Source organism: Lepidochelys olivacea (assembly GCF_965140295.1).
Source record: "Lepidochelys olivacea isolate rLepOli2 genome assembly, chromosome: 2".
Taxonomy (NCBI): domain Eukaryota; kingdom Metazoa; phylum Chordata; order Testudines; family Cheloniidae; genus Lepidochelys; species Lepidochelys olivacea.
In genome coordinates, this window is record NC_140412.1 from 159,779,955 (window position 1) to 159,807,771 (window position 27,817).

At 43.8% G+C, this 27,817-nt stretch overlaps 1 protein-coding gene across 9 annotated transcripts in view; it reads right to left on the bottom strand.

The window, feature by feature from the left end:
- LOC311516291 (poly(rC)-binding protein 3-like) overlaps positions 1 to 27,817 on the bottom strand; it is a 723,448-nt gene that overhangs the window by 298,664 nt on the left and 396,967 nt on the right. Inside the window, exon 1 of one of the 9 annotated variants that reach the window (XM_084620203.1) lies at positions 27,406 to 27,424. The exons of the other annotated variants lie outside the window; for them this stretch is intronic. The gene's annotated coding sequence lies outside the window, so the exon portion shown is untranslated. Of the gene's footprint in view, positions 1 to 27,405; positions 27,425 to 27,817 lie in introns of those variants that run through there. 9 annotated transcript variants of the gene reach the window in all.

A 27,817-nucleotide genomic window follows, 5' to 3' on the forward strand; every position in this document is an offset into this window, starting at 1 on the left:
AACTTTTCTTTTTGAGGTTTTCACCAAGCTCTATGCATGAATACAAAGAAGAAAAATCTGTAAAAAGAGACAATACACAGTAACACCAAGAGAGGCTAGCTTTCTTTCTGTATAAGGAATGACATAGTCAGTTCAACACCCTAATTCCTCATCTTCAAGTTCAAGGTGAAATTTCGTCTACTTACGGTACTTTACTAATGGTTATTTCAGAACACCATAATTTAATCAGAGGTAGCTGATTTTAGTTTAAAGCCACAATTCTTCATTGCTGATGGTCTTAGCACTCAGGCTCAGTACTTTAGTGTAATGAATACCAAAAATTAATCTGGGAAGCTGTTAGAGATAAACTCCCAGGAAACAAACAACTTTTTTTTTTTTAAATAGTCAAGCTCTATAGCACCATGTTGCTAAAAAGACTATCAATGACCCTCCATGGCAGTGTTTCCTCTTATCATGGACACTGTACAGGCCTCTATGTAGGTCAAAGAATCTATTAGTGAGGAAGAGGGAGGCAATTGGCAGGCCACGGAGTGGGCAGGGCATAGAGCAGGACTACATATCTGCAGGCACTCCTGCAGTGAAGCCAATGAGACTACTCACTCACATGTAGATTTAAGCATGGGCTTGTTTGCAGAATTAGGTCCTAATTATGGATTCTTACAATGGTTCCCCCTTGGGGTGCTCGGAATTGTACCTTTAAGTGTGTTAGCCCAGAATGATTTACTGACCACCACACCCCAGTGGCCCCCAGATGTTCAATATGAATGGTAGCGCTGCATTTGTAGTGTTACAGTTAACATTTCAGCACTCCCATGCTAAACCTTATATTTAGGCACTATAACTCTGATATAAAAATCTCTTCTGTCTCATCTATGGTGTGGAAATACCTCCTAATCTCTACCAGGAAATATATTTTCTTTTTAAAAGCTGTTGGGAATTGTGTGTATGCGAGTGAGTGAGTTAATTTCTGGTGTTCATATGATTTTATACTAACTTCTAGCACACAACAGCATTTATTTTAAAATTCAGAAATGTTGCAGGACATTGGTCTTTAACCCAGAACAGGGTCTTTTGTTGTTCTCAAAATTCATATTAAATCTGAGTCTTTAATTCAGTCACAGTAGAATCTGTTCCAGTCCTTTTTAATATGGCTAATGAAAAATCCAGAAAATGGGATTCCTGTGTAACAACATGGGGAAAAAACTAAGATATGTGGGTCTCCCACAGATTTACAGTATGTAGTTGCAGTCCAATGTAGTTGCAGTGAATATACCAAGATTTTTTGGCAGTGGCCAGTTTTGATCACAACTGATTTTGTGTAAGGAGACAATTCAATGACATATTTTAAAATTAAAACTAAAAACCCAGGATACTCACATACAAACACTATGAGTTAACATCCAATTATGCTATGACTTAAACCTAAGAAGGTGATATAAACCTCCAATAGCTATGAATGATAGGAAGCCTCCTTAATATTTACTGTCATGTGTACTTACTGAATAGCTAACTCTCTGCTCTGAATTTTCTTGTTTCCATTGCCATAAATCACAATGTTAATGTTCTTTTAATGCAGCGTGTGTATGTGAATTAGATTATTAATTAGATATTGAAGGCTTAAGTGCTATTTCCCCCTCCATTGTTAATTGTTTTTCAAGAAAAAGTACTCCTTGAAGATGATGTGCTGCTAACGCTAAGCTGTGTGAAGAAAAGCTTTCAGAACACTATACAAGTCTCCAACTTAGATAAGGATAAAGTCTATTTGGGAAACTTTGGAGAACACTAGCATAAGGAAGTTATTTGCTGACCATCTGAATGACGACAGTCGACAAAATTCAAGCATTTTACACAATGTATAGTAGTAACATAGCTAGTACTTCAACAAAATGAATAAGAACCACCTAATTCAGAATCATTTAGAAAGTTACTGTACCAGAAGCTCTTTCTAGATACGGAGGAACTTGACTTCAGGAGGCGCTCTCTTTTAAGGTGTGATTAGACTCCTTAATCTTAAAAAAAGGTGAATATATTAGTATACAAGTCTTACATTAGATTTGTTCTAATAATTCAAAGTTTGGTGAAACAATGATATAGCTATATTGGCAAACCTCCCTAGTGGAGATGCAAGAGAATTCTTTTGATGGCAAAGATTATACCTATTCTATGAATAAAATAAACTATACCAGCAAAAGGATTTTTCTGCAATGTAACTGTGTCTACACTAGGACTTTTGCCAGCATAGTTATGTTGGATGGGGGGTGATTTTAAAAAGAACCCAATATAGCTACATCGGCATAACTTTTAAGCGTAAACCAGGGTTTAGTATGGGGAAATCATATGTATAATCTAAAACTAAACTTGATTCTGCAATAAGAAAAATTGTTTTTATTTAGTGTAGCGTGACTCACATAATAATAGGTAAAGTCTTTATTATCTCAGCAAAAGAAAAAAAAGGAATTTAACACAAACAGACTCTCCGAGGTGGCCTCCCACCTCTCTTGAGCATGGCCCACACAGACCTCCAGAAAGGCACAGTGCAACTCTTGGTGACAGCCTATTTGGCAGAGAAAGAAAGAGAAAAGCTGGTTATCTGTAAAGACTTTGAAAAACTAACATTCCATGGGCCAAATTTTCACTTTCAGCGAATCCAGTACAGGGTATTTCTAATTTCTATGGGCTCTACCAGAGTTACTCCAGATTTTACACTGGTGATACTGATCAAAGCTTGTCCCTAGCTATCACTTAAGGGTATGTCTACACTATGAAATTAGGTTGATTTTATAGAAGTTGATTTTTAGAAATTGATTTTATACAGTCGATTGCATACATCCACACTAAACGCATTAAGTCGGTGGAGTGCATCCTCACTACCACGGCTAGCATCCACTTACCGAGCGGTGCACTGTGGGTAACTATCCCACAGTTCCCGCAGTCTCCACCACCCACTGGAATTCTGGGTTAAGCGCCCAATGCCTGATGGGACAAAACATTGTCACGTGTGGTTTTGGGTACATGTCATCAGTCGCCCCTCCCTCCGTGAAAACAACGGCAGACAATCGTTTCGCGTTTTTCTGTGCAGACACCATACCATAGCAAGCACGGAGCCTGCTCAGCTCAGCTCACCGTCACCGCTCCTGTTGTGTCCTGGGTGCTGCTGTCATCATCTCCTGCTTCCGCTGCATTTCTGCTCTCCTGCTCTTGTAAATGAGCTCAGTCTCAATAGCAAATTTCTCCATATTGTCATCATCCACCGCTTCCGCTGCAACTCTGCTCTCCTGGTGCCATGAATCCACCTTGCAGGTCCTCTCATTGTTCTGTACAAATATCTATTCTCGTGGCATCTGTCATCATCCACCACTTCCGCTGTAACTCCGCTCTCCTGCTCTCCCGCAGATGCCATACCATGGCAAGCATGAAGCCCGCTCAGCTCACCGCTGCTGTTGTGAGCATTATAAACATCTCATGCATTATCCTGGAGTATATGCAGAACCGGGCTAAGAGATGCCAGCATGAGGACGATTTTGATGAGGACATGGACACAGACATCCCTGAAAGCATGGGCTGTGGCAATTGGGACATCATGGTGGCAGTGGGGCTGGTTGATACAGTGGAACGCTGATTCTGGGCCCGGCAAACAAGCACAGACTGGTGGGACCGCATAGTGTTGCAAGTATGGGATGATTCACAGTGGTTGCAAAACTTTCGCATGCGTAAGGCCACTTTCCTGGAACTCTGTGAGTTGCTTTCCCCCACCCCGAAGCGCAGGAATACCAAGATGAGAGCTGCCCTGACAGTTGAGAAGCGAGTGGCGATAGCCCTGTGGAAGCTTGCTATGCCTGACTGCTACCGGTCAGTTGGGAATCAATTTGGAGTGGGCAAATCTACTGTGGGGGCTACTGTGATCCAAGTAGCCAATGCAATCATTGACGTTCTGTTATCAAGGGTAGTGACTCTGGGAAATGTGCAGGTCATAGTGGATGCCTTTTCTGCAACGGGTTTCCGTAACCGTGGTGGGGCGATAAATGGAATGCATATCCCTATCGTGGCACTGGACCACCTTACCAACCAGTACATAAACCGCAAGAGGTACTTCTCAATGGTGCTGCAAGCACTGGTGGATCATAAGGGATGTTTCACCAACATCAACGTGGGATGGCCGGGAAAGGTGCATGACGCTCGCATCTTTAGGAACTCCGGGCTGTTCGAGCAGCTGCAAGAAGGGACTTACTTCCCAGACCAGAAAATTACCATTGGGGATGTTGAAATGCCAATAGTTATCCTTGGGGACCCAGCCTACCCCTTGCTCCCATGGCTCATGAAGCTGTACACAGGCAGTCTGGACAGTAGTAAGGAGCAGTTCAACTATAGGCTGAGCAAGTGCAGAATGGTGGTAGAATGTGCCTTTGGACATTTAAAAGCTCGCTGGCACTGTTTGCTGACTAAGTCAGACCTCAGCGCAATCAACATTCCCACTGTTATTGCTGCTTGCTGTGTGCTCCATAATATCTGTGTGAGTAAGGGGGAAGACATTTATGGTGGGGTGGGAGGTTGAGGCAAATCGCCTGGCGTCCGATTTTGAGCAGCCAGACACCAGGGCGATTAGAAGAGCACAGTAAGGCATGCTGCACATGAGAGGCTCTTTGAAAACCAGTTTCATGACTGGCCAGGCTTCAGTGTGACAGTTGTGTGCATTTCTCCTTGATGCAAACCAGCTCCCTTTGTTGATTTTCATTCCCTGTAAGCCAACCACCCTCCTCCCTTTGACATAAAGTAACTCTTGTTTTGAAACCATGCATTCTTTCTTTATTAAGAAAAAGGGAGATAACTGACAAGATAGCCTGGGTGAAGCGGGGTTGGGGAGGAAGGAAGGACAAGGCCACATTGCTTATTGTAGCTACACTACAAATCAAACTGTTTGAATGACAGCCTTCTGTTGTTTGAGCCATCCTCTGGAGTGGAGCGGCTGGGTGCCCGGAGCCTCTCCCCCGCGTGTTCTTGGGCATCTCAGTGAGGAGGATATGGAACTTGGGGAGGAGGTCAGGCGGTTGTACAATGGATGCAGCAGGGGTCTGTGCTCTTGTTGGATTTCCTGCAGCTGCACCAGATGCTTCATCATGTCCGTTTGCTCCCCCATTAGCCTTAGCATCACCTCCTGCCTCTGCTTTTTGCGCTCACTTAATGCTTTCCTAGCCTCTAACACTGAATGCCTCCATGCATTCAGCTGTGCCCTATCAGTGTGGGAGGACAGCATAAGCTCAGAAAACATGTCATCACGAGTACACTTTTTTCGCCTTCTAATCTGCGATAACCTCAGGGATGGAGATGATAGGGGGAGCCTAGAAACATTTGCACCTGGGGAACATAAAAAGGGAGAGTAAAATTTAAGATGTTACATTTCTGAGAACAAAAGGAGACTCTTTCACAGTGAATCAAGCAATTCACAGCAGACAGCACATGTGCTTTAGGTACAAGGTCGCATTTTGCCTTTTATATTGAGCACCTGCCAGTATGGTGACACATCACACACAGCTGGGCAACAGAATTCGGTTTCCATGCAGACATGGTGAGACAAAGGGTACGCAGGGTTGGCTTCAGGGTCGGAGATCCCGCCTTTGGAGGGTATTGGCTCCAGCGTGATGAAAAGGTCCTGACTGCCGGGTAGAATGGATTCACCGCTTGCCTGCTGCGCATTCTCCTCCTCCAGAAAATCCTCCTCCCTGTTGCGTGAGACTCCCCCCTTGCAGGTGTCCATGGACAGTGGTGGGGTAGTGGTGTAGGGTCCCTTCCTAGAATGGCATGCAGTTGATCATAGAAGTGGCATGTATGGGGTTCTGACCCAAAGTGACCGTTTGCCTCCTTTATCTTTTGGTAGGCTTGCCTCAGCTTCTTAACTTGCACGTGGCACTGCTGTGTGTCCCTGCTGTAGCTTCTCTTCAACATGCCCTGTGAGATTCTGGCAAATATATTTGCATTTCTTCTTTTTGATCAGAGTTCTGCCTGCACAGATACTTCTCCCCATACAGCAATCAGATCCAGTGTCTCCCTTTCGGTCCATGCTGGAGCTCGTTTGCGATTCTGGGGGGTGACTGCATGGTCACCTGTGCTGCTGAGTTTGCCACGCTGACCAAACAGGAAATGAAATTCAGAAGTTCCCAGGGCTTTTCCTGTGTACCTGGCTAGTGCATCAGAGTTCAAAGTGCTGTCCAGAGTGGTTACAATGGAGCACTCTGGGATAGCTCCCAGAGGCCAATGCCATCGATTTGCGTCTGCACTACCCCATATTCGACCCAGCAGGGTCAATTTTAGCGCTACTCCCCTCACCGGGGAGGAGTACAGAAGTCGATGTTAAGAGCCCTTTAAGGCGACGGAACAGGGTTGGTTGTGTGGATGCATTTATTTTAAAATCAACCTAAAGCGGCTAAATTCGACCTAACCCCATAGTGCACTTTAACTACACCAGTATAGTTAAAGCAGTACAACCCCCTTAGCGTGGATACAGTTATACTGGGATACACATGGGAAGGGGAATAAGTCATACTGATGTAAGGCACCTTTATACAGATATAACTGAGTCCACACTACTGGTTGTATCAGTATAACTTTTTCAATAAAAAAAGTCACCCTCCTATCCAAAATAAAGATAGTCGTACAAAAATTGTGTAGACCAGGCCTTAGTTAGTGTCACTCTTCACAGTGATCAGCTGAGCTATGTTTCTGTTTTGCCCAACGTTGATTTTGTTTGTGAATTTCTCTTTATTTTCTAAGTCAAATCAATGTTGCTTTTATTTAAGATCATTGGAAGTGGATGTAGTTACTGAATTGTGCAGGCGTGCAAAAGGGGAGAGGGTGCAAGGAGCCCAGACCCAACCCCCTGGATGCGGTCCAGCCATCATTATTAATTATTTATTTGTACCACCATAGCTCCTAGGACTAGTAATAGAACTGGACACCATTGTGTGCAGTACTCCAAAGAACTGAAAATCTAAGTCTCTGAGCCTTCTTGAGCACTGACACAGCTCCTGAGCGTTTCAGAGAGAGAAAAACCAACCTTTCAGGTGACGAATAAGGAAATGGCTTGGCACTCAGCCAGGGCAAAATGATTTGTGATCCCCTCTTTGACCCAAGCTGACATAGGCCAGCGTGGGCCAAATTACTGGTCTCCTACAAGTTACAGGACTGAATGCAGGAATTTAACAAGGGGAACCCTCCCTTCTGTCCTTGTCCCATCTATTTTTAATTTCATTTACAGAGCATTTCCTCAATTTGAGCCTGCCCTATTTATAAACATGTATTTAACTGTCAGACTTGAGTAGCTATAGAGTAAATGATACACATTTCAAACAAGTGCCTAGATGTGTATTTATTCAAGAGACTAGGCAGCATACAAATGAGCTATTCTATCTTTACAGCCAAATATTTTTCAATTTTATAATCTTCCATGAATTATTTTTCAAGGGAATTTAAATATTCCTCCACACTACTTCTCTGTAATACTAAGATTATTACCAATACTGGAAGAGCAGGACATTCAAAGTGATGCTCTGCCCTTCACTCACTCAGTGGTGCCCTTGGTTGTGTTTTAAAAAAAAAAAATCAACAAAACTGCAGGAGCTAAGGGACAGCATGTTAGTTCATTTTCTATCATATACTTTCCTGTATGTTTTCAGCTTTCTGACAACCATACTATTATTTAAACATATCACTTTCTTGTTGTGGTTAATATAAGCACAAGTCAGTCTGCCAACCTGGAATCTGATCCTACAGTTCTTACTCAGGCACAACTCCCACGAACGTCAATGGGAGAACTACTTGAGGCCAAATCTCCCCTCTCAGGGAAGGTGCAACAAATTTCAGATTGTGAAATTTCAGTGGGAACATCCTGCCAAGGGGATAAGGCCCTCAGAACAAGCAGGCGCGATGTCCCTCCTACCCCAGAGATGACCTGGAATGTCAGTGGAAACCCTGGTGACCTCTGGAGAAGGTAATGACATTCACATGGAGTTCTGGAGCGTCAACACACGTCCCCACATTTCTGCCAGGGCAGCAGTTTCCTCAGGAGCTTATGCTGAGGCTTTCAAAAAAAAAATGCTCTTAATTCCTTATTTAGGCAAGTAAATAAGTGACCTGATTTTAAAAAATGCTGTGCACCCAGTAGCTCCCAGTGGTCAGCATTCTTTAAAATCAGGTCACTTATTTTGTTGCCTAAATAAGGAGTTATAAGCATAGCTCCAGGCATTCAATTTTGGCCCTTCTTCCCAATACGTCCCTCTGACTGCTGCTCTCAATCCATACAAAACAATATCCATTCAAATTCCACGATTCTTATCCTGACACAAGGTCTCCAATTTGCTAGCTGTTGAATTCCTGATAAGCACTAAACTACTAACCGCTCAGGGAAGTTGTCACTGCAGTTAACTTGTGTTATAACTCAGGGGGTTACCCTGAACTCAAGTCCTGTCCACACGTAAAACCCCTGAACTCCAGTGTGGGGGTGTGTGTTGGCTGACCCATGAGTAGGTACAGGCCGCAGCTTGAATGGGTGCAACTCGTCATCTGCCAACACAGTTGCTCTGTGTAGCTGAAGTGACATTTCACAGTGTGGCTGCTCTCCCTTTGGCTAGGCTAACTCTAGAGGAGTTAGTTCAAGTTATCTATATGCAAGTTGACCCGGCAGCGAAGGCAAGCCCTAAGAGGTGGCTTTCATCGGCAACCCATCTGCTGGAAGTTTCCTACCAGGAATTCATTTCAATAATGCATTTCTTAATCACCTTTATTGTAATATTGCAAAGGGCAAACTAACCAGCCATCTGCTGCATATATTAGAAGACTGGGCTAGCTGCTCCTTATGTGGGACAGAGTATGGTTACAACAGAGTCCTTTTGATTTCACTTGGTGTTTTATGTGCTTTGACCTCAGGCATTTTGTCATTTTTACCAGAAGGAACTATTATGATGAGTGCTTTTCGTTAGCCAGTATAAATCCTTGGCAGCCTATCACCTCAGCTTGACTAAGGCAATCAATCTGCCAGAAAATCACTACAGTATCATGGTCTGTGAATATTTTATGGTTTACTTACTCTAATTGTTCATTTCATGCCCAAGCACTTAGGTTATGCTGGTCACACCTGCTAAGCTATCTTGTCCTTTGTGATGCTAAAAGGCCGATTGCATGCTGCAATGTTTTCATATCCATAATTCAGTTAACTAAAGATAAGCTGGGACTGAAAAAAATTAATGAATCAACAAGCTTCCCACAGGGACAGTGCAATCAAAATGCTCACACATAACCTGCGCTCCTGTTCCCCTGAGAAAATATCTGTAGGTGTTCTGGATCTTGGGATGAATGTATTATGGGTTCTCAGAACCGACATGCCCTGCTCAATCCATTTTGTGCTAGCTTTTATGATGTATGCTGATGGCAGGCTGACAGTGAACTGGATTTTAATGTGGGAGACCTTCGGTTCAACTTCCAGCTACTGTCAAGGGAAGTGTTGACAGTGAAATAAAAATTATTATAAAAGGGTTTGAGACAGAGAAGATTCCTGCAGTATAGTACATGGTTTGTATAACAGCCAGTACAATTCTGGACATCCCCACTCAGCTAGTGCAAATATCATCTTAAGGACCACTGAACAGTTAATTTTCTATGGGCAACATAAGTGAAGAAATACCGTCACTAAATAACTGTCCATCTATGCTCCAAAGATGTGATGTCCAACAGCCTATGAAATATCTCATTTCTTCCGTCTGGTGGGGCTGAGCTAGAGACTGCATATTGCATTTGCAACCCAAACTGGGTAATGACATTAATGTTCTTCTTAAGGTTTCTTGTATAATTCCTATAAACTACTGCACTTGAGAATCCTGCTGTATCTCTCTGTCTAGCTGCATTTACAGTATATTAGGTACATTTTAAAAAGGGCCAAAATAGACTCTAATATACTGATACAGGACTTGAGCCTACTTTCATTGACTTAAATGTGAACAGAATCAGCTCTGACTGAGACTATAATGGTGTCATTTTAAAAAAATTACTGGGTCATCATGGTTGAAATGGCAAAGTCATGGAATTACAGGAAGAGACATTAAAAGCCTCAGGCATTTTTCCATAACAAAATAACTTATTTTTCAGTTTTTCATCCAAACAAGTGAATATGGTTTTTGTTTTACTTTTTAGGTTTATTTAACATGTAACTAACCCTTCATTTCAAGGGTTTCTTTCCGGGACAAAAGAAAATACATCATGTTTGTACTCAGTTATTTATTCATTTACATTTTTGTGGGAGCAGAGCCATCCAAATTTGCAAACAGTACCTTCTGCTACAACTCCCTTTACAAACCGAGAGGGAATGAGATTACACACTATGGTAATAGCTGCTATGGCAAAACACAAGATGAATAGAGGCTGGGAAGTATTGGTGTTGTTCGTGCTGCTGGTTGCTCTGGTGTTTCACAGGCTGTAATTGGAAATGAAAATGCAAGGATTTGAAGTAAAGAAGGAACCCAAACAAGACTTGGGTGCCTCTTTATTAACTTCTAGTATCTAGTGTTCTGGTAACGCAGGGATATCACAAGCTGTGTTAGTCAATACATGAAGTTCTGCTCCCTGGAGCAGATAATAATTGTGATAGTTTTAGATCAATCCAGGGTATAAATAAAATAGGGTATGACATATTTTTCTGTTTCCTAGCAGCAATTCAAAGACTCTACTAGAATAATCCACAATAAAATGATATTCATATTATACATTGTTCCAGGTAAACTAATAAAATAAATAACAGCAACAACCAACAACTGATTTAAAGTAGTCAATGCTAATGGTCTATCATTGTCTTATTTGCATTTAATATGGTGTTATTTCCTCCTTACTATCTCCCATATATTTTATAAGGGAAATAAGACATCTTGAGACTACTTGTTCAATTTGCTTATACATACAAGACCAAACATGAATTCCAGTCCCTGTTTATATCTGTCTATGCCCATTTGCGTACTGCATACAAGATACACTGACACATCTTGTATGGTTAGCATGCAAAATAATCCCATCCAAGAGTGAGTGTACACGTCTGTGATTTCAATATTCTGAGATGATACAAGGACAGTTTTTTTCGAATAACTGTTTGGACATCCTTCCAAGATTACTTATTTCAAATATTTAAATTTGTTCATCCTTTCAACTGCCTCTTTCATTTCAGTCATTTTCTGATCATTTGCTGGAAGTTTTGGAGTGTCCATGTGTACTTGCATGTCTGTTCTTTGCTATTAGGCTCAGTGATGCAGTTTCTTTAACGATCACCAGCAGCAGAAATCTTCAGTTTGTATCATCTGGAAACAAGGTATCCGTCTGACTGACAAATCATTCTATGTAATTTGAATGCGTCAGGGTGGTTGATGATGAGATCCAGCAGTAAACATAGCTGCCATTTACATATCCAGGAAAGCACTTGTAGCCAAATACAATTGCTTATAATTCATTTTGTATTTTTGGTAACTGTTCTTCTGCTGGTGAGTGACTTCCATGGGTAGTGGTTCTGCCTTCCTGGTGCAGTAATGCACCAAAGCCAATCTTAGATGTGTCAGCACTAGAGACAGCTCTTTATTAGGATCAAAGTAAGAAAGCTTGTGACCTGGTTCCTCTGTGATATGGGTCTTTATAAGCAAAGTAGAAAGCCATGTCATGCTGCTTACCCCAAATTAATTTATTATCTTGCTTTAGCAGCTGTTGAAATGATGCCTTGATTTGACAAGTTTGGTGCAAACTTGGGCTCATAGTTAATCATACCAAGGACCGTCTTTAGTGTTAAAAGTCATGTCTCAAATCCATATTCCTGACTGTAGTGAAATTAGCTAACTGTGTTTTAAGCACATCTGTCTCAATGTGATGTCAAACAACATATTTCTGGAATACAGATCATGGTTTTATCTAGGATGCCTTTTTTCCCCAAAGACCACTATGTTACAGCATGAAGGTTTCTACTGTGTTCCCCATTCGAACAACCAAATACTACCCTGGGTAGTTATCAATGATGGCTTCATCTCCACTGAGCACATTATACATCACATCAACCATATGTGGTACTATGCATCATTTTCTACTGAGACAGACTCCTTGTCCTATGTGCTCAAAGTGGTTGGTCATGATGGCTGTTTAGACAATTGTACTGCACCAAACCTTGACCTTGCAAAGAACATGCAGAAGAACTGGGCACTGGTGAGCTTAGGTGTAATGTCCTCAAAGGCAAACATGGATGTGTAATATCTTAAGGATCCAGACAAACTATGAGGCCATGCCTATGCTGATAAAGTGATTTACTTTTGCCTTTGGTTACCTGTAAGAGGTCTCCTTTGGTCTCTTCGGTAATGTTGAAAATGTGCATTTCAGTAACTGTGGTTGAACCTTGCATCAAGTAGGCTCAACCATGGCTTCTGAGACAGTGCTGAAGTCCAGTCCAGACTTGTAATTAAACGTTTTCAGTGCCGGTTCAGTTGCACGCTTTGCTGATAACTGTTGGTAGCAATGGGTAAAGTTCCTAGAGTAGACACAGCCTTAGACCCATGTTTTACCAGGCCTGTGCCAGACTTTCTGTAATTATGTTCAAAATGATTTGTACCGTCTAAATTAGCAGCTAAACATTTTTCAGCATCAGCTGAGGGAGGGAGAGAGGGGCCACCTATGCAGTGTGCATTTTTAAAAATTTATATGAGGTCTGAATTCCCCTGTTGAAGACTTTTTCCATTACAGCTAGTGAGTTAACCCAATGTGCTGAATCTGTCACTTTAATGATGACCTCTATTTCGTAGGTGACAATCCCAGCTTGAGGTGATCACAGTGTGGTATATTTTTTGGTGTACATAAAATATGGGTGATTTTTGTATCTAGACAAAGGGTATTCCCAAGAGACTGAGACCAGACTCCTTTGAAAACATCTGTATATTCTGTCAGAATATCAAGTTTAATATTTTCAACATATAGTGTACATCTAGCAAAAAATAGATTTGCTTTTGCTATAACACATGCTTCGGGTTTATCAAAATAAGTGTTTGGTACCTAGCATCCTCTTCATTGATAATCCGTACATTACAATCACACAGTAAGTAGCTGCACTTAATCACATTTTGCTCTACACAGACCAGAAAACAAGAGTGCCACAAGTATTTCTATGTTTCTGGGAGCTGGCCAGTTTCTCAGTCCATTCGGACTCCAAAGCCTCTCTTTCAGTGATTCAGGGTTGTACAGTGTATTAATAATTGCACTGTGGGGTTGGGACTGAAGGATGATTGCATGGACAGCTGTCACTAGACTGAAGCAATTTAATATAATTTAGACAGGTGTGAGTTTTAAGCATTGCAACGGGTGGGTCAAATGAGCACTTTCAGGATGTATGTTTTAAAAATCAGAATGAATGGATTATTACACATGCATGTTGGGGTACACATACCATCTGGGATCTGAATGTAGAACTTCAGCAGATGTCAATGGACATGTGTTACAGGCACTCAGCAAGCGCAAATACCGTCTACGGCGCTAACCATGTGAATGTACCAATCACACAGGAGTAGATCATACCCTCAAGGTACAGCCGTGCATTGGGAAGGGTGCAGAGCTGCACTACTCCAAGGGAAACTTGGGAAGGGATTGTGCTGGTGCACATGGGAGGTATGCAGATTGCACCATCCTTTGTTGGCCAGGGCCTTTGCTACCTCCCCACCCCCTTTGGAACATTATGTGCCATGGAGTGGGGGGAAACATAATAATGGCACAGCCACTATCTAGCCTGTGGTTAAAAATATCTGCTAGCCACAGCTTATCACAGCTGACTTCACACTACGGTGGTATATTCTCCCCTTGATGCAGCGTGACCTTGAATGGGATTTGAGAAGCTATTTCTTGGTATTTAAGCGCAACCAGTGGACCACAGATACATCTGTCCTTTCCTTTAGCGAAAGGACTGCAAAACCTTCATTAATCAAATACAATTAATGTTAAACACTGACACTATTAACTCACAGTAAATAAGCTATATGATTATATTCATCCTGTAGGTCAGGCCCAAGGGGATTTGTCACAGATTTCATATTAGCCTCTCCTTCTCCCCTGAGACATCTTTTCCATATGCATGTACACACACACACTGATTTCTGGTAATCCCCATCAGGCAATAGCACAGCCAGATGACAACTATACATCATTTGTAAAGCCACCCTTCAGACCTAGAGCCTGACATAGGGTTGTGTCCAATCTAAAACTGCCTCTATTACTGTTTGGCCACGTAGGATTCAAGAGTTTTCTTGGCTACGCAATCACGGAAGCAGCACCTGGTTTCAAAGTGGAAGGTACTTCTTCCCTGAATGTGATCACACTGGCTGGTCCCCTTCCCAGGGACACTGTCACAGGCACCACCTTGTACAACTGGCATACAAGATTGTTGGGGGAATCTCCAGCCAAACTGGCTTTGCTTTTTCACCCTGACAGGTTGCCATTTTGAAGCTGCCACCACATCGGGCAATAAGGGAGGGTGGAAGATGCAGCCCCCTGCCTTGTGGGCTGAGGAAGACCTCGTATTCTTGATGATCTGCAAGAGGGTCTTTGTTTCCTACAGACTGTGATGCTGGCTGTGTTGCAGCACAAGGAAGTGAGGGGAGCATAGGGAACCTCCTTAGCATGGGCTACTGCATCACTAGTGGCAGCACAAGACTGTGAGTAGCCTCCATGTGGCTGCCACCTCCTGTGGATGTGGGCAAGGAATGGGCCAGGATGGCTGAACCATCACATTCGAGCAGCAGCAGAATGATGAACCAGGATCTTTACATTCCCTGTCTGTTCCTGGAGAAGTGCCACTATATGCTGCTGTCATAAATATAAAGGGAAGGGTAAACCCCTTTGAAATCCCTCCTGGCCAGGGGAAAGCTCCTCTCACCTGTAAAGGGTTAAGAAGCTAAAGGTAACCTCGCTGGCACCTGACCAAAATGACCAATGAGGAGACAAGATACTTTCAAAAGCTGGGAGGAGGGAGAGAAACAAAGGGTTTGTGGGTCTGTCTGTAGTCGTCTTGGCCGGGGACAGAACAGGAATGGAGTCTTAGAACTTTTAGTAAGTAATCTAGCTAGGTATGTGTTAGATTATGATTTCTTTAAATGGCTGAGAAAAGAATTGTGCTGAATAGAATAACTATTTCTGTCTGTGTATCTTTTTTGTAACTTAAGGTTTTGCCTAGAGGGGTTCTCTATGTTTTTGAATCTAATTACCCTGTAAGATATCTACCATCCTGATTTTACAGGGGGGATTTCTTTATTTCTATTTACTTCTATTTTTTATTAAAAGTCTTCTTGTAAAACACTGAATGCTTTTTCATTGTTCTCAGATCCAAGGGTTTGGGTTTGTGGTCACCTATGCAAATTGGTGAGGCTTTTTATCCAACATTTCCCAGGAAAGGGGGGGTGCAAGTGTTGGGAGGATTGTTCATTGTTCTTAAGATCCAAGGGTCTGGGTCTGTAGTCACCTAGACAAATTGGTGAGGCTTTTTACCAAACCTTGTCCAGGAAGTGGGGTGCAAGGTTTTGGGAAGTATTTTGGGGGGAAGGACGCGTCCAAACAGCTCTTCCCCAGTAACCAGTATTAGTTTGGTGGTGGTAGCGGCCATTCCAAGGATAACGGGGGTAATATTTGTTACCTTGGGGAAGTTTTGACCTAAGCTGGTAAAGATAAGCTTAGGAGGTTTTTCATGCAGGTCCCCACATCTGTACCCTAGAGTTCAGAGTGGGGGAGGAACCTTGACATGGTGGCACAGTGGTGGGATTAACCTGAAATCATTTTGAGATCCAGTTGAGATTTTTTGAACTAGAAATACAGATTTTAAAAAGGAATTTTTAGGAAGTCCAGAAGGCAGCTTTGAAACTGAAAGCAGCTTGGTTTCTCTCTGCTTTGTGGCCAAGCAGAGACAAAAGGGGATTATCTTGTGAATTGCAGGTTTTCTTGCCTGGAGGCAGGGTACTTAACTCCTGCAGGGAAATTCACAGTCTTCCAACCCAGAGGTTTTTTTTTTTTTCTTTTCTTCCTAAAAGTAAATAGGGGGTGTGTGCTCTACCCATTTGCCTGGAGACAAAAGTGGCAGGGTTTTTTTTTAGGATTTTGATTTTTTTTTTTTTTGTTTTACAAGGAGCACAGGTTTGAAAAGAAATTTTTTTTTTCTTTGGGCTGGGTAAGCAGTTTTCCAAGTAGTTGGAGGTTTTTTGCTTTAATTTGGGCCCAGAGCAGAGACAAGGGAATTGTCTTTTTCTGTAGGCTGACAATCACTATCAGAGAATAGGTACTCTATTCCAGCACAGCAAAAGTTTACAGCCAAGTTTTGTTTGTTTATTTCTAAACCTCGGGTGTAAAGTTAGTTAAAAACAGAGAGGTTAGAATGGCCAAATCCTCAGCTCGACTACAGCTGGAATTAGCCAAATTTCAGGCTGAGGAAAAACAAAGGGAACATGAAAGACAGATAGAACTCATGCGGCTGGAGAAGGAGGTACAGGAGGCTGCCCACAAGAGGGAAATGGAGGCAAGGAAGCATGTGGAGGAGATGGAGAGGATAAAGGCCCAGCAGAATATACCAACAAACCCTAGCAATCCTTCTCCAGGTACCACTTCCCATCCCAGAAAGTTCCCCACCTACAAGGCAGGTGATGATACTGAGGCCTTCTTAGAAAACTTCGAAAGGGCCTGCCTTGGGTACAACATCTCTACTGACCAATACATGGTAGAGCTGAGGCCGCAGCTCAGTGGACCCTTAGCTGAGGTGGCAGCTGAAATGCCTAAAGAACACATGAACAAGTATGAACTGTTTAAATCCAAGGCGAGAGTCAGAATGGGGATAACACCCGAGCAGTCTCGTCGGAGGTTCAGAGCCCTAAGGTGGAAACCAGACATGTCATTTACCCGACATGCCTACCACATTGTAAAACATTGGGATGCCTGGATATCAGGAGCAAGTGTTGAATCTCCAGTAAATTTGCCCTTCCTAATGCAAATGGAACAATTCTTAGAGGGTGTTCCTGAGGAAATAGAAAGATACATCCTAGATGGGAAACCCAAAACTGTAATTGAGGCAGGAGAGATTGGAGCCAGATGGGTGGAGGTGGCAGAGAAGAAGAAAACTGGTCGCAGTTGGAGCGGAGACCAGAAGGGACCACCCCAGACCACACCCTATTACCGGGGGCCGCCCAAAGCCCCACCTACCTCCCAAAGAACCCTCCAGACCCCTTATCGTCCCACCACCCCGTTCTCCAGCAACCCACCTCGCCCCGGTGACCCGTCAGCTGGACGATGTTTTAAATGTAACGAGCTGGGGCATGTAAAGGCCAACTGCCCCAAGAACCCCAACAGGTTACAGTTCATTGCACCGGAATCACACCAGAGGTCCACAGGCCCAGATACCTCCCAGATACCCTTGGAGCGGAGGGAAACTGTGAGTGTGGGTGGGAAGAAGGTCACCGCGTGGAGGGACACCGGAGCACAAGTGTCAGCTATCCATGCTTCCTTAGTGGACCCCAATTTAATCAACCCAGAGATCCAAGTGACGATTCAACCCTTCAAGTCCAACTCTTTCAATTTGCCTACAGCCAAGTTGCCTGTCCAGTACAAGGGCTGGTCAGGAATGTGGACTTTTGCAGTCTATGATGATTATCCCATCCCCATGCTGTTGGGGGAAGACTTGGCCAATCATGTGAAGCAGGCCAAGAGGGTGGGAATGGTCACCCGCAACCAGGCTAAACAAGCCGTGAGGCCTAGCTCTGTTCCGGAAACTTCTATCAGGACCCAGTCAGAGGTGATGGACCTGGACCCCAGGCCAATGTCTGCAACAGCAGTAGTGGATCCAGTCCCAGAGACCCAGACGGAACCAGTCCCAGAACCGGAACCAGCCGAACAACCAACACCAGACCCCGTGTCAGCACTGAATCCAGTACTTGCAACCTCAACACCAGAGGGCCCCACCGAACCTGAACTGGCAGCAGCCGATAACCCTACACAAGAGGCTCAGCCGGAGCCTGAATCCCAACATAGTACACCAGCGGAGAGCGGTTCACAGTCAACAGAAACAGCTCCATCCCCTATATCGCTTCCAGAGGGACCAAGCCTAGGTCCACAATCCCATGAGGAACTGATGTCTCCAGCATCAAGGGAACAGTTCCAGACCGAACAGGAAGCAGATGAAAGCCTCCAGAGAGCTTGGACGGCGGCACGGAGCAACCCACCGCCTCTCAGCTCTTCTAATCGATCCAGGTTTGTTGTAGAAAGAAGACTTTTATACAAGGAAACTCTTTCTGGGGGACACCAGGAAGACTGGCATCCTCAGAGACAGTTGGTAGTTCCAACTAAATACCGGGCCAAGCTCTTGAGCTTAGCCCATGATCACCCTAGTGGCCATGCTGGGGTGAACAGGACCAAAGACCGTTTGGGGGGGTCATTCCACTGGGAGGGAATGGGCAAGGATGTTTCTACCTATGTCCAGTCTTGTGAGGTGTGCCAAAGAGTGGGAAAACCCCAAGACCAGGTCAAAGCTCCTCTCCAGCCACTCCCCATCATTGAAGTTCCATTTCAGCGAGTAGCTGTGGATATTCTGGGTCCTTTTCCGAAAAAGACACCCAGAGGAAAGCAGTACATACTGCCTTTCATGGATTTTGCCACCCGATGGCCGGAAGCAGTAGCTCTGAGCAACACCAGGGCTAAAAGTGTGTGCCAGGCACTAGCAGACATTTTTGCCAGGGTAGGTTGGCCCTCCGACATCCTCACAGATGCAGGGACTAATTTCCTGGCAGGAACTATGAAAAACCTTTGGGAAGCTCATGGGGTAAATCACTTGGTTGCCACTCCTTACCATCATCAAACAAATGGCATGGTGGAGAAGTTTAATGGAACTTTGGGGGCCATGATACGTAAATTCGTAAATGAGCACTCCAATGATTGGGACCTAGTATTGCAGCAGTTGCTCTTTGCCTACAGAGCTGTACCACATCCCAGTTTAGGGTTTTCCCCATTTGAACTTGTATATGGCCGTGAGGTTAAGGGGCCATTGCAGTTGGTGAAGCAGCAATGGGAGGGATTTACACCTTCTCCAGGAACTAACATTCTGGACTTTATAACCAACCTACAAAACACCCTCCGAACCTCTTTAGCCCTTGCTAGAGAAAACTTACAGGATGCTCAAAAAGAGCAAAAAGCCTGGTATGATAAACATGCCAGAGAGCGTTCCTTCAAAGTAGGAGACCAGGTCATGGTCTTAAAGGCGCTCCAGGCCCATAAAATGGAAGCATCGTGGGAAGGGCCATTCGTGGTCCAGGAGCGCCTGGGAGCTGTTAATTATCTCATAGCATTCCCCACCTCCAACCGAAAGCCTAAGGTGTATCATATTAATTCTCTAAAGCCCTTTTATTCCAGAGAATTAAAGGTTTGTCAGTTTACAGCCCAGGGAGGAGACGACGCTGAGTGGCCTGAAGGTGTCTACTACGAAGGGAAATGTGCTGGTGGTGTGGAAGAGGTGAACCTCTCCATGACCCTTGGGCGTATGCAGCGACAGCAGATCCAGGAGCTGTGCACTAGCTACGCGCCAACGTTCTCAGCCACCCCAGGACTGACTGAACGGGCATACCACTCCATTGACACAGGTAATGCTCACCCAATTAGGGTCCAACCTTACCGGGTGTCTCCTCAAGCTAAAACTGCTATAGAACGGGAGATCCAGGATATGTTACAGATGGGGGTAATCCGCCCCTCTGAAAGTGCATGGGCATCTCCAGTGGTTCTAGTTCCCAAACCAGATGGGGAAATACGTTTTTGCGTGGACTACCATAAGCTAAATGCTGTAACTCGCCCAGACAACTATCCCATGCCACGCACAGATGAACTATTAGAGAAACTGGGAAGGGCCCAGTTCATCTCTACCTTGGACTTAACCAAGGGGTACTGGCAGGTACCGCTAGATGAATCTGCCAAGGAAAGGTCAGCCTTCATCACACATCTCGGGCTGTATGAATTTAATGTACTCCCTTTCGGGCTGCGAAATGCACCCGCCACTTTCCAAAGACTTGTAGATGGTCTCCTAGCGGGATTAGGAGAATATGCAGTCGCCTACCTTGACGATGTGGCCATATTTTCGGATTCCTGGGCAGACCACCTGGAACATCTACAAAAAGTCCTTGAGCGCATAAGGGAGGCAGGACTAACTGTCAAGGCTAAGAAGTGTCAAATAGGCCTAAACAGAGTGACTTACCTTGGACACCAGGTGGGTCAAGGAACTATCAGCCCCCTTCAGGCCAAAGTGGATGCTATCCAAAAGTGGCCTGTCCCAAAGTCAAAGAAACAGGTTCAATCCTTCTTAGGCTTGGCCGGTTATTACAGACGATTTGTACCGCACTACAGCCAAATCGCTGCCCCACTGACAGACCTAACCAAAAAGAAACAGCCAAATGCTGTTCAGTGGACCGGAAAGTGTCAGAAGGCCTTTAACAAGCTTAAAGCGACACTCATGTCTGACCCTGTACTAAGGGCCCCAGACTTTGACAAACCGTTCCTAGCATCCGAGCGTGGTGTGGGAGCAGTTTTAATGCAGAAAGGACCTGATCAAGAATTCCACCCTGTAGTGGTTCTCAGCAAAAAACTGTCTGAGAGGGAAAGCAACTGGTCAGTCACTGAAAAAGAATGTTATGCCATTGTCTACGCTCTGGAAAAGCTACGCCCATATGTTTGGGGACGGCGTTTCCACCTGCAAACCGACCATGCTGCACTAAAGTGGCTTCACACCGTCAAAGAAACTAACAGAAAACTTCTTCGGTGGAGTTTAGCTCTCCAAGATTTTGATTTCGACATCCAACACATCTCAGGAGCTTCTAACAAAGTGGCTGATGCACTCTCCCGTGAAAGTTTCCCAGAATCAACTGGTTAAAATCGTCCTTGAGATGTGGAAAATATTGTTAGTCTTTATGTACTTGGTAGTATATTTAGAGATGCATGTGTCTTATTAACTCTGTTTTCCTAGAGCTCCAGGAAGAAATCCCAGCCAGTGTTTCACCCTAGCTGAGATTTGGGGGGCGTGTCATAAATATAAAGGGAAGGGTAAACCCCTTTGAAATCCCTCCTGGCCAGGGGAAAGCTCCTCTCACCTGTAAAGGGTTAAGAAGCTAAAGGTAACCTCGCTGGCACCTGACCAAAATGACCAATGAGGAGACAAGATACTTTCAAAAGCTGGGAGGAGGGAGAGAAACAAAGGGTTTGTGGGTCTGTCTGTAGTCGTCTTGGCCGGGGACAGAACAGGAATGGAGTCTTAGAACTTTTAGTAAGTAATCTAGCTAGGTATGTGTTAGATTATGATTTCTTTAAATGGCTGAGAAAAGAATTGTGCTGAATAGAATAACTATTTCTGTCTGTGTATCTTTTTTGTAACTTAAGGTTTTGCCTAGAGGGGTTCTCTATGTTTTTGAATCTAATTACCCTGTAAGATATCTACCATCCTGATTTTACAGGGGGGATTTCTTTATTTCTATTTACTTCTATTTTTTATTAAAAGTCTTCTTGTAAAACACTGAATGCTTTTTCATTGTTCTCAGATCCAAGGGTTTGGGTTTGTGGTCACCTATGCAAATTGGTGAGGCTTTTTATCCAACATTTCCCAGGAAAGGGGGGGTGCAAGTGTTGGGAGGATTGTTCATTGTTCTTAAGATCCAAGGGTCTGGGTCTGTAGTCACCTAGACAAATTGGTGAGGCTTTTTACCAAACCTTGTCCAGGAAGTGGGGTGCAAGGTTTTGGGAAGTATTTTGGGGGGAAGGACGCGTCCAAACAGCTCTTCCCCAGTAACCAGTATTAGTTTGGTGGTGGTAGCGGCCATTCCAAGGATAACGGGGGTAATATTTGTTACCTTGGGGAAGTTTTGACCTAAGCTGGTAAAGATAAGCTTAGGAGGTTTTTCATGCAGGTCCCCACATCTGTACCCTAGAGTTCAGAGTGGGGGAGGAACCTTGACAGCTGCTCTGAGCATGGGGCATGAGGGAAAGCCACAACAGATCACCCCATGAATACATATTTTGCAATGTCTTCATGGATATTAAAAATACCCCCAAAACAATTATTTTCAAAACATGAATACCTGCTTATTAATATAAACTCCTTAAATACTTTTGCACTTTGTGCCTTTTATAAAATGATAAACAAATTCACAAATCCACTCAGTACATTTCTTGCAGTTCATTAGTGCTGCAGGATTTCCATACTCTGATAAAATATCTGTGAACATCGTTACAGATAATGCAGTCAATATACATATACATTACAGTAAAAAAAGTAAAGCAAATATCAACTAATTAAATAATAAACCCCAAGAAAACCTAGTATGCACAGAGACTGGTTGCTACATCACCAGTGGCATAGCAAATATCTAAATCAGTGATATGGATTACTTTGTTCTACACAGATTGGCAGTTAAAGATAATAACCAGATTATAATTTTGCTTAACTGAATATCCAGATTTAGGTGTTGGCAGGAGCCTGTGGTGCTCGGGATGGATTATATACAGCAAGCCAGCACAGGCAGCTCCCTGGGGAACTCCCACTATTTCATTCTGAGAAATACCTTAAACCATCCCAGTCTAGAAATCTGCTTCCCCTCTGAACTTTCACACACCTTCGAGCTCTCTCTCTTTAAATCCCAGAGTATATGGGGCTAAATTCTGGTCTGGTACACAAGTGAAAACCCAGAGAAATTCCACTGACATCAACAAAGTTATTTCGAGTTTATATCTGTGTTGGGGAGATCATACTGTGACCTACCTCTGCAGCCCTACATTTCAGACTTCCACCAGCATAGCTATGTCGATCAAGGGTGTGAAGAGGTATAATTCCTGATCAACATTGCTGTGCTGGCAGAAGCCCATAATGTAAATGCAAATGTACTGGCAAAGCTGTGTTTTTAGTGGTATACCTTGTTTCACTTTTGGGGAGTGGCTTTATTACACTAGTACAAAGTGCAGTTTTGCTGGTATAGATGCATCCACATTAGGTATGCTTTGACAGTAGGATTTCTCAAAACTAGGTGACTGGGCAACAAAATGGCAGATGAAGTTTAATGTTGATAAATGCGAACTAATGCACACTGGAAAACATAATCCCAACTATACATATAAAATGATGGTGTCTAAATTAGCTGTTAACACTCAAGAAAGAACTTGGAGTCATTGTGGATAGTTCTCTGAAAACATCCACTCAATGTGCAGCAGCAGTCAAAAAAGCAAAAGAATGCTGGGAATAATTAAGAAAAGGATAGATAATAGGACAGAAAATATCATGTTGTCTCTATATAAATCCATGGTATGCCCACATCTTGAATACTGTGTGCAGATGTGGTTGCCCCATGTCAAAAAAGATATACTGGAATTGGAAAAGGTTCAGAAAAGGGCAACAAAATTGATTAGGGGTATGGAATGGCTTCCGTATGAGGAGAGATTAATAAAACCGGGACTTTTCAGCTTGGAAAAGAGATGGCTAAGGGGAGATATGATTGAGGTCTATAAAATCATGACTGGTGTAGATTAAGTAGATAAGGAAGTGTTGTTTACTACTTCTCATAACACAAGAACTAGGGGTCACCAAATAAAGTTAATAGGCAGCAGGTTTAAAACAAATAAAAGGAAGTATTTCTTCACACGATGCACAGTCAACCCATGGAACTCCTTGCCAGAGGATGTTGTGAAGGCCAAGACTATAAAAGGATTCAAAAAAGAACTAGATAAGTTCATGGAGGATAGATCCAGCAATGGCTATGAGCCAGGATGGGCAGGCATGGTGTCCCTAGCCTCTGTTTCTCAGAAGCTGGGAATGAGCAACAGGGAAAGGATCACTTGACAATTACCTGTTCTGTTAATTCCTTCTGAGGCACCTGGCATCGGCCACTGTTGGAAGACAGGATACTGGGCTAGATGGACCTTTGGTCTGACCCAATAGGGCCATTCTTATGTTCTTATGACAGTCCTTATGCGGCTATTTGTATAACAATAAAGCACCCCTCATGTAGACATGGCCAAAGACCCAAGGAGACATATGGGAGTTACTGTAGGAGTGGCATAATTCACTTTATGCAGTGTAATTTGGCGGGGGGGAAGTGGATATGTCTAGGCTAGGGAGTTGCAGTGGTTGAAAGGTGGAGACTTCATTTGGAAAAGGTCTCCTCCAAAGTAGTTCCACATCTCTCTAATGTGGAAATTTTTTGCATCTGAAGCTTTGCACAGAAGACGCACCCTTCCCTTGGGTAGCCTTCTGGGCTTCAGGTTGGCTGGAAGACAGAGAAACATGTGCTATTCAGGAGGCTGTCAGGAGATGTTCCCCCAAAGTGTGTGTCTGACAGAATATACCCACGTTCACATCCTATACACTATCATACGTCTTGTGAGATATTTAAAAACTCACAATTTGCTGATCAATAATATGGCAAAATGCATGTAGCAGCATTATATGTGAAGTTATAAATATAAGCTGAGATCAGGACTAAAAGTATGTTTTCCACAGAAGTCTGGAGAGTAGCCTTAGAGACAAAGGGCAAGCTGATGACTCTGCCAGGAGTAAACAAGACCGATGGATCATTACTTGATAAGTGGCCATTCTTCGGCAGGAAAGGGGGTGGGAGCAAAAAGCTACATCTTAGCAAAAAAAACAATATGGAGTTCCCCTCCTCACAGACTGCCTATCGCCTTGCTCTCAGCTGGAAATGCTTCTCAAAGCAGGGGACCAGATTATAAAAAGAAGGAGCAGACACCTCTCTCTCTCTTTCCCTGCCCATCACATTCTGTGCACGTGAAGCGACAAAGGAAGCAGCCACTGGACTCTGAGGAAGGGGCCTGATCTAAAGAGTTCGGTCAGTAAGACTGCTGAAAGCATGTGGTGAAAAAACTTTGCTTTGAATCTAATACAGTTTGTTAAGTTGGGTACCAGTAAGCATTTTATCTTTATTTTTCTTGTAACCCATTTCTGACCTTTAGACCTCATTATTTGTTCATGAGCCAAGGTCATACTAATTTAGAATAAATCTCTGTATATTTTCAGGTCTACTTATAAGAATTGCAATCACATTCTCAGCAGAGCGGAATCTGGAAAGCCCACTAGAAGCATCAGCAAGTCAGTCCAGATGCCTGGAGTTCGCAAGCAGGTGTATTTTGTATGCATACTTTAGTTTATATTCAGTATGAAAAATCTGTGATCTATCTTTAATGCCTGTGCTTTCATTTTATTTATAGGTTTTTTAATCTAGAAATTATTACAAAATATTTTGTTCATACAAGGGTCTAGTGTATCTGTGTCACTAACGCATTCTTTGAATCTGTAAATAAAAATAAAATGGGCAATATGACACTGAGATCTTGGGCAAAAGAACAGTAGAGCAGATTCAGAGGTGGGTCTAGAGAATGTCTAAATTGGTTTAACATACACCTTCTTCCCACCTCTTCACAGTCAGTTAGATCAAGTGATACTCCCTTTCATTCACACAATGATAAATGCGTATAAGTAGGTCTAGGGGAGTGGTCACAGAATGAAAGTGAGGCTAATGAAGACAATTACACTACTACTTCATCTTTAAATTTAGTCTCCTCTCTTGATGCTGCTAATAAATAGATTTATATAAATTTTAATGTCCAAGAGTCATGTTCAGTAGCAGACAAATTTGCTTCTGACACAGGGCTATCAGCTTTTGTCACCAAGATGACAAAGTCTGAGGTAAGGTTAATCAGACTACATTTTCCATTACATCTTGCCAGTAATTTTTGAAGAAAATATTGTTTTTGAGACTCTTCCAAGAATTGAGAAGACTAATGCTATCTTTGAGCATAAGTTTATGTCACTCTTTGGATGTTTTCTGTTCTGTCGCATTTCACAGTGATTAACGTGCTGCTAGTCAAGCTCTTTTGATTATTGCCGTCTGTGACATTTCTTCCGAGAGATCAAATTAATTTTTCAAAATCTATTACAATATTTTCAAGGATTCTGTCCCTTCCCTACACATGCTTACTAAGTGATGTTATGCTGGGCATTCCTATGAAAAGCTGAACTTTTCTCTGATGCACATACCTCTGCTATTATTTTAAAAATACGTACAAATAAGGATTTGAACAACTTTCCAATCTAGAAAAGCACAATGAAAAGGCAAAACTGGAATGCAGCCTGGCCAGCCTCCTCTCTGTTCAAAGCAGTTAAATAATCAGTGTGATTGGTAGCAGCGCTCATACTCCAAGCACGTCAGCTGTCGTTCACTTTGATCAAGTGGCAGGAGATTTGAGCAATCGGACTGGTTAATGCTAAGTGACAGCCATTCATAGTACACAACAAAGTGCATCCCATTGTGCCTTACTGCACTATCCTAGGCCGTAATTGCTACATTCCCCTTGCCTCCAAACAGACTCAAAATGTATCAATAATATCAATAGAAAATGCCTAACAATGTGTAAATATCTATTTTTTGAAATGAAGAAATAACCTCAACATTTCTTTCCCCCTTAAAATCCAGCCCCAAAACTGAATGGAAAAGTACACTTGCACGAAAGCTTGCTATCTGACAAGGAATTTATTATTTGTTGTTAATGTGATTTGTCCCAGGATAACCAGAATCTCAAATTTGTTTGCCTGGCATGAAAAAATCATCATCATCACCACCACTTACTTACATTGCAGTAGCCCCTTGGAGCCCCAGACAGGGACCAAAACCCCATTGTGCTCAGTGCTGAAGAAAGACAGAACAAGAGTGTCCCTGCCCCAAATTGCTTATGGTTGTCCTGGTTTTTGGTTTTTGTAGTGAAACTAAATTTATATTTTTAATTATTCTACTGGCTCCTCACTGTCTGTTTGAAAGTTCATTTGAAGAATAGTTCGGCCTACGAATAATCCGAGGAGGGGCGAAGACCTAAGATTGGCATCTGCCCTACTGAGGGTACTATGTAATCTAAAATGACCAGGAACATGTATGCTGGAAGGGTCAGGCAGAAGGGAAAGCATTAGGGTTGCCAGTTTTGGTTGGACGTATCCCTGGAGGTTTCATCACGTGACATCATTTTAATTAAAGGTTAATCTTTAATGCCTGGAGGGTTGGCTACCCTAGAAAGCATGCGAGAAGCAGGCTGGGGTAAGGATTCTGAAAGCAGCCTCCAGAGCAGGGGTGGGCAAACTTTTTGGGCCGAGGGCCAAATCGGGGTGCGAAACGGTATGGAGGGCGCGGTAGGGAAGGCTGTGCCTCCCCAAACAGCCTGGCCCCCGCCCCCTATCCACCCCTCCCACTTCCCGCCCGCTGACTGCCCCCCTCAGAACCCCTGATCCATCCAACCGCCCCCCCCCCGCTCCGTGTCCCCTGACTGCCCCCGGGACCCCTCCCCCCGTCGCCGCCGCCCCCTTACCATGCCCCTCAGCGCGGCAGGAGCTCGCAGCCCGGCTGCCCGCGCGGCGGCGGAACGGCGGGGCCGGGGTCGAGCCTCCCCGGCCGGGAGCGCAGGAGCCGCGCAGCGCGGTCCGTTTGCCCAGCTCTGCTCCAGCGGCCAGGCCAGGCCGGGCCAGCGCGCCGGGGGCAGCTGCAGCTGCAGCCTGGGTGAGCCGGACTCAGCCAGGAGGAGGATGGAGAAGTAGGAACTGTCTGAGAGCAGGGCTGCGAGAGCAGCACAGGGCAGAAGCAGCTAGGCAGTCGCACGATGGGAGCAAGCGAGAGCAAGGGGCATCGCTGGAAAGGGGCTGCCGTGATCCGCCGAGTCAGCGCTGAGGGGGATGGGGGTAGGCACCAGAGGCGTGAGCGGTCTGAGACCCGGCCGGGAATCG